We start from the raw sequence: 7,720 nt of genomic DNA on the forward strand, positions 1-7,720 counted from the left end.
AATGAGAAACATGAAACAAAATTAATTTAAATTTGTAAAATTGATGATGAAAAACATGCATTTAATAGTATTTTTTATTTTAAAACCTAACAACTGTAACATTAACAAAAACAATGTTAGAGTTTTTTCAAGATTCACTCCTTGATTGAATTGAATCCTGAACAATTATTATCGGCCCTCTCTAGTAAAAATACAGGTATTTAACTTGTTAAAATGTCCATACTGTGTTTTTACATGCTAGAAGACACAGCTTCAGGCTACATGGAAACAAGCAAATCTGAGGAAACAGTCTTTGTCAACTTGCAGGGTGGGGCATTTTTATTATTCTTTAGAATCGGTTTTCAGTTAGAGCATGTATGGCTGAAGTAGTCGAATATTACAACCAACCCAAACCACTACTGTGTAGCATAGAGTAAATTTACATTTTTAAGCAGAGTCATGCAGAGCAGGGGAGAGTCCCATCAGAGCCATTTCAATAAAGAAAGAGATCATTTTCATGGAAAAGAAAAAATACAAGAAATCATTTTGATACATAAAGATGAGTTTTTATGGGTTTAATCAATAACTGGAAAGTAGCATATTGACATTTGGACCACAAGTGCTAACAATTGCTTGTCGGCCCACCACTGAAAATGTGATTAAAGCTCATCAGTCAAGTTCACTTTGGCTCAGCACTAACCCATTAATCTTGCTTGGCAGTACATGCAAAGCCCAACAACATCGTTCCCTAAATAATCACATTAGCCTCTGCACTTCTAGGAATGTTTCTACTAAGCTTTCCTTCATTTTACAGTTGATCAAACCCACACGATCCACAGCTCACAAGTCGCCCATGTCCTACTTTCAAAGCTATAAATCAATATTGTCTATTGTGGCTCAACACTAACGTAAGGGATGCTACGGGAAAATTGTCCCAAATTTAAAAAGATTGTGTGCAATTTAGTTTAGCATGATCAGCACAGTTGCGTTTCCTTCCTAAAGTCACCTGTTTTAGAAAAAAGTGCGAGCATAGGGGCAGTAAGTGCAATTCCCTCTTACCTGAACCCAGCATGTAGCTGCAACCACAGTTATTTTTCTTTCATAATGCTTAAAATTTACTCCATTTTAGGCTAATTGAGACAGCTGAGTGATACTTGTTCCTAATATAACCTAAGCCCTTACTGAAACTGGAGTCCAGTTACTTTTTTGAGGAGAGACTAATTATAGAAAACATCAGTGCTGGCGGACTTTGTTGGACTGATTCAACCTTGGTCCCAAGAGTTTTTGTTAACTTAATGTCTTTTAGATCCTATCCCAACTAGACTGTTCAAGGAGTCTTTACCTTTAATTAATTCCTCAATGTTAGATCTGATTAATCTCTCTCTAGTAACAGGCTATGTACCACAGGCTTTTAAGGTTGCTGGAATCAAACCTTTACTTAAAAAGCCCACTCTAGATCCAGATGTTTTAGCCAACTATAGACCAATTTCCAACCTCCCATTTCTCTCTAAAATTCTGGAAAAAACAGTTGCAAATCAATTATGTGAACATTTACAAAGGAATAGCTTGTTTGAAGAGTTTCAGTCAGGCTTCAGAGTGCATCATAGCACAGAAACAGCTCTGGTGAAAGTTACTAATGACTTTCTCATAGCGTCAGATAATGGACTGGTCTCTATACTTATTTTATTGGACCTTAGTGCAGCATTCGATACAATTGACCACAAACTTTTATTACAAAGACTAGAACATTGTATTGGCATTAAAGGGACAGCACTGGACTGGTTTAAATCCTACTTATCAGACAGGTTCCAGTTTGTGCATGTCAACAATGACTCTTCTGAGCATACTAGGGTTAATCATGGAGTTCCTCAGGGTTCCATCTTAGGACCGATACTGTTCATATTATACATGCTTCCCTTAGGCAATATTATTAGGAAGCACTGTATTAATTTCCATTGTTACGCCGATGACACTCAATTGTATTTATCTATGAAACCAGATGAAACTAATCAGCTAGCTAGACTGCAAGATTGTCTTAAGGACATAAAGACTTGGATGACCTGTAAGTTCCTACTACTAAATTCAGACAAGACTGAAGTCATTGTATTTGGCCCCAAACATCTTAGAAATTTGCTTTCAAAGCATATATTTACTCTGGATGGCATTACATTGGCCTCCAGTACTACTGTGAGGAACCTCGGTGTTATCTTTGACCAGGACATGTTCTTTAACTCGCACATAAAACAAATCTGTAGGACTTCCTTTTTCCACCTGAGAAATATTGTAAAAATCAGGAACATCCTGTCTCAGAGTGATGCAGAAAAACTAGTCCATGCATTTGTTACTTCTAGGCTTGACTACTGTAATTCCTTATTATCAGGTTGTCCCAGTAGCTCTCTGAAACATCTACAGCTGATCCAAAATGCTGCAGCCAGAGTACTGATGGGAGTTAGCAAGAGAGATCATATTTCTCCTATGCTGGTTTCTCTTCATTGGCTTCCTGTGAAATGTAGAATAGAATTCAAAATCCTTCTTCTGACATATAAAGCTCTTAACAACCAATCTCCATCATATCTTAAAGACCTGATAGTACCATATTATCCTAGCAGAACTCTTCGCTCTCAGACTGCAGGCTTACTTGTTCCTAGAATCTCTAAAAGTAGAATGGGAGGCAGAGCCTTCAGTTATCAGGCACCTCTCCTGTGGAACCAGCTCCCAGTTTGGGTTCGGGAGGCGGACATCCTCTCTATTTTTAAGACCAGGCTTAAAACCTTCCTTTTTGACAAAGCTTATAGTTAAGGCTGACTGGGGACCCAGAGGGGGTCAGCTGGTGTCTTCATTTTCACAACTGACTTCCCATTTCAAGGTCCTTTAGTTTGCCCCTAGTTCTGCTGCTATAGGCCTAGGCTGCTGGGGAACCTCTCTGGATGCACTGAGCCCTTCTCTAACTACCTATGTATTTACTATATATACCATTATTGCATTACAGTGTGTGGCGGCTGTGGCTCAGGTGGTAGAGCGGGTCGTCCAATGATCGAAGGGTCGGCGGTTCGATTCCTGCTCTGTCCTAGTCATGTGCTGTTGTGTCCTTGGGCAAGACACTTTACCCACCTTGCCTCCAGTGCTTCTACTCACACTGGAGTATGAATGCGTGTGAATGTTGGTGGTCGGTGGGGCCGTAGGCGTGGATTGTCAGTCTGCCCCAGGGCAGCTGTGGCTACAAATGTAGTTTACCACCACCGAGTGAGAATGTGTGAGTGAATGAATAATGGATTCATTGTGAAGCGCTTTGAGTGCCTTGAAAAGCGCTATATAAATCTAATCCGTTATTATTATTGTTATTATTATTATTATTATTATTATTATTATTATTATTATTATTATTATTATTATTATTATTATTATTACACTCACTCTGTTTCTCCCTGTGTCCTTTCTCCAAGTGTCCCTGGTCCCAGAGTTGGATGCTTCAGATCTGTGGTTGTTCTCCCACCAACTGGCCTAATCTCCATCTGTGGGATGCTGCTGCTGACCTTCCTCCAGCCCACTGCTTCCAGCTGCCCATTCCCACCAATCTACTCTGAATTGCCCTTACTATACTTGATTTGCTCATCTACATATTTTTGAATTTAACCCCCCCCCCACACACACACACCTCTCTACCTCTATCCCTCTACCTCTAGCCCTCTACCCCTCTACCTCCACCCCTCTACCCCTCTACCTTTTCTGTCCCTCTCCACCCCCCCGGCCAGCAGGCAGATAAATGACATAAAGAGCCGGGTTCTGCTCGAGATTTTTTCCCTGTTAAAAGGGTGTTTTCCTTGCCACTGTCGCCTTTTGGCTTGCTCTGGGGGTCAGGCATATGGGTTCTGTAAAGCGTCTTGAGACAGTTTGACTGTAATTGGCGCTATATAAATAAAATTGAATTGAATTGAATTGAATTGAATTGAATTGAATTGAACTGAATTAGTGATAGCTTCTAAATACCTGTAAGCTTATCTGAAATATATGACTGAGCTTTATGAGTAGGACTTTGAGAAAGTGGGAGGAGTAGAAAGTGGATTACTGACATGCGCACTTTGCTCAGACTTGTTGCTCACTGATGGTACTCATTAGTACATCGTAAGAATTGCGTGTAAGCTGATTGTGTGCTGCTAATGCATGGCAGTGTAACAAGATAGAGTGGCTTCTTGGATGAGAGAACCACCTGCTTCAGAGAAAGTGTAATCCAGCCTGACTCTCCATACTCTCACAAAGAAAGCAATGTGGAGTAATCTTCAGAACCAAATCTCTAGCCTTAATAAAAGAGATACTGTGTAAAAAATACAGTCCAGTCTTTTTGAACAAGCACCACCAAATGGTGTGCGCAATTAATCTCCAATTCAGCTGCACAAAACAGCCAATTTGTATGTTAAAGACGGATGTTGGAAGTATAAAGGGCCAGTTGTAGTTGGACAATAGGATTGGGACATACGTGTTCTCCAATCTGCCACTTGGTGAAAAGTGGTGTTTTGATGATGTGCCATGTGGTGGGACAGAGAGAGACTGCAATGCCTTTTTGGAGGTTTTTGATAGAAGCACATGGGTACATAGAGCTGTTACATTGAGAGTGTGGGATGGGTACACGTAGAGGTCAGAGGTCAGCATGAGGCATGATGGCCTCTCCTCTGTTCCCTATTATCTCCTTAAACACACAACTTGTTCTGCTACACTGCTGTTACACCCTCTGCCATGGTGGTCCCCACAGCAGACAGATGGCCAAGAGCTCTTACTATGATTTAATCACATACACTGTTCTCTCCTCTCTGTAATGTAGAACATAGTATGGGCGATATGAAGTTAATCACTGACAGTATTTAGTTTTATTATTTAGATGTGACGTCTATAATGGAATGAAATTAGGTGAATTCATGCATTGCACTCTATGCAAGTGTCGCTCTCCGACAAGTGTCGCTCTCTGGCATTCAGTCACAGAGCAGGCAGCGAGTAAGCGGATGCAAACTGGACTGGGATGCGCACAGCTCTTCAGGGAGATATGTCAGGAAACACTGCAAACCTCTCAAGCATTACATGGCATCTCAGGGTGACGACCACCAGCAGGTCTTTGACCTGATAGGGAGGATGATGGAGTATAAGCGCCTCAGTCTGGAACAGGCCCTCAGACATCCCTTCTTCCCCATGCTATTATATGAGGAGCAGCAGTAAAAGCAGCAGCAGTAGAAGCAGCAGTCACAAAAAGGACTGAACTACCTGAACCTGTAAACCTCTGACCTACACCCTCGGTCAGGGCCTGGCTGTCACCATGACATTTACCACAGTATTTAGTGCCAGCCACTACTTCCTGACTCTCCAAGTAGAGGTTAACCTTAACTGACTGTATCAGTCCACTGCCCTGCTTTGCTGTGTCTTTTTTTAATGTATTTTTTTTTGAAAAGTGGAAACTTTTCAAAACTTGATGCAGGCATCACTCGCTCCCGTCTATGTAATATGATGAAGGCAACAAACACAAAATAGAATTTATGTGAAAGCTGACTGTATCAGTGTTCTCCACAACAGCAGAAGCAGCGAACGTTAGCACATCTGCACCTAGCACATTAACTGTGTAAACTAATCCCTACTAAACTACTGCTAAAGTGAGTCATTGACAACTTCTTCGACATCCCCAGGTGATTAAGTAGCTCGTTGGATAAGATTTTATCAGAGATAATCGGGCATTTAGTGTGATAACTGACTTGGTTAGCTTAGCAAGTTTGCCAGTGTCTGCCAACACTAAGTCACTGGCTGCATCTGAAACTCCCTTTTTGATCAGCATCGATGCTATTGAGTCGTAATAAACACACCAAGCTAAAATGTCTTTGTTTTTGTATTACCAGTTTTTATTGTTGTTGGATGTGCTGTCAAAATGTTCCCATGCCAGGTCTGTGCTACTGAATTTACCACTGTATCAGCATATGTAAGGCACATGAGAATTCATAGGAATATCCTAAACTCAATTTTCAAGTGTGCCTTGCCTGACTGCAAAAGGACATTTCAAAATTTTTCAGCTTTTAAATCCCATGCCCACAGACATCATAAAGTCAGTGAATTTGTTGGGCCAAGCTTATGTGCTCTCCTGACATAGAGCTCCTTGCTGTGAAATCCAGACCATTTTACCTGGCCCGGGAACATTCCATTGTGATCATCATGGTGGTGTACATCCCCCGCAGTGCAAACACAAAGGAGGCCCTGAGTGTTCTGTACCAGACCATCACACAGTTGCAAACCACACATCCAGAGGGCATTTTCATTGTAGCTGGAGATTTCAATCAGGCTGACATGAAGACTGTTTTCCCCCATTTCCACCAATATGTGAACTTTGCAACTAGAGGATGCAACACATTGGACTTGGCTTACACCAACATCAAGAATGCTTATAAAGCTGGCCCCTGCCCCCACCTTGGCTCGTCTGACCATCTGTCTGTGATGCTAACACCAGCATACAGGCCTCTGCTGACCAGAGGAAAATCCACTGTGAGGCAGGTGAGGGTCTGGCTTGAGGGAGCAATGGAAGCTCTACAGGACTGTTTTGAATGCACAGACTGGGACATGTTCAAAGCTGCTGCAACGGACAATGGACACACCAATGTGGAGGAGTACGCTGCATCTGTGTCTGCCTACATCCAAAAATGCCCAGAGGACCTCTGTGTCATGTAACACATCTCCACCAGGGCCAACGAGAAGCCATGGATGATGCAGCAGGTACAGAGGAAGCTGAAAGCACGGAACGCCGCTTTCAAGTTTGGTGATGAGGTCGCGCTCAGAACAGCCAGAGCCAACCTCAACCGGGCTATCAGAATAGCAAAAGCGTGCACTTGCTAGGAAGATTCAGAGCTTCTTCCATGATCCCAGCAACACCAGGAGCATGTGGCAGGGGATCCAGGCAATCACAGATTACAAAGCTGCTCCTCCACAGTGTGATGAAAATCTGCACCTCCTCAACAAACTGAATAATTTCTTCTGTCATTTTGGAAATAACACCAGCAACCCGGCAGCAAAATCCATCCCCCTCCCTGATGAAACAGCACTGAACCTCAGCGTGGCTACGATCTGTAAGAGCCTGGGGAAAGTGAATCTATGCAAGGCAGCGGGCCCTGACAACATTTCAGGAAGAGTACTCAGGGAATGTGCCGACCAGCTGGCACAGGAGCTTACGGACATCTTTAACACCTCACTGGAGCAGGCTGTTGTTCCATCCTGTTTTAAATCCACCACCATCATACCAGTGCCCAAAAAATCCACCATCACCTGCATCTACGACTTCTGCCCTGTGGCACTTAAGGCTGGAATATACTTTCCGCACGAATGAGCCACGCGGAAATCAGCTGCACAGAAATCCGCGTGAGAAAATGTGTGTGCATTTATACTCGGTGCGGTGTCTGCTCCCAAACTGCAGGGGGCAGTGTATCGCAAACACGTCTACCTGGTCTTCTCTAGTAATAAGCTAGTGAAGAAGAAGTTTGCTTCCAAACTGCAAGGGGCAGTGTAGCTCAAACACACATCTATCTGGTCTACTCTGGTACTAAACTAGAGAAGAAGAAGTTTGCCATTGTTTACACGACTTACAACATGGCATTTTACCGAATAAAAGCATTTCAGCAGTTAGTTTTAATTTCACACCATGAATAGTTCATAACCCGGTTACCATGGTGATCTCTGTGTGATGAATCGTTTAAGTGCACGTATTTCTAGACTTCAGCTACGA

The sequence above is a fragment of the Amphiprion ocellaris genome, chromosome 9, assembly GCF_022539595.1.
Source record: "Amphiprion ocellaris isolate individual 3 ecotype Okinawa chromosome 9, ASM2253959v1, whole genome shotgun sequence".
In the NCBI taxonomy this organism is placed as follows: domain Eukaryota; kingdom Metazoa; phylum Chordata; class Actinopteri; family Pomacentridae; genus Amphiprion; species Amphiprion ocellaris.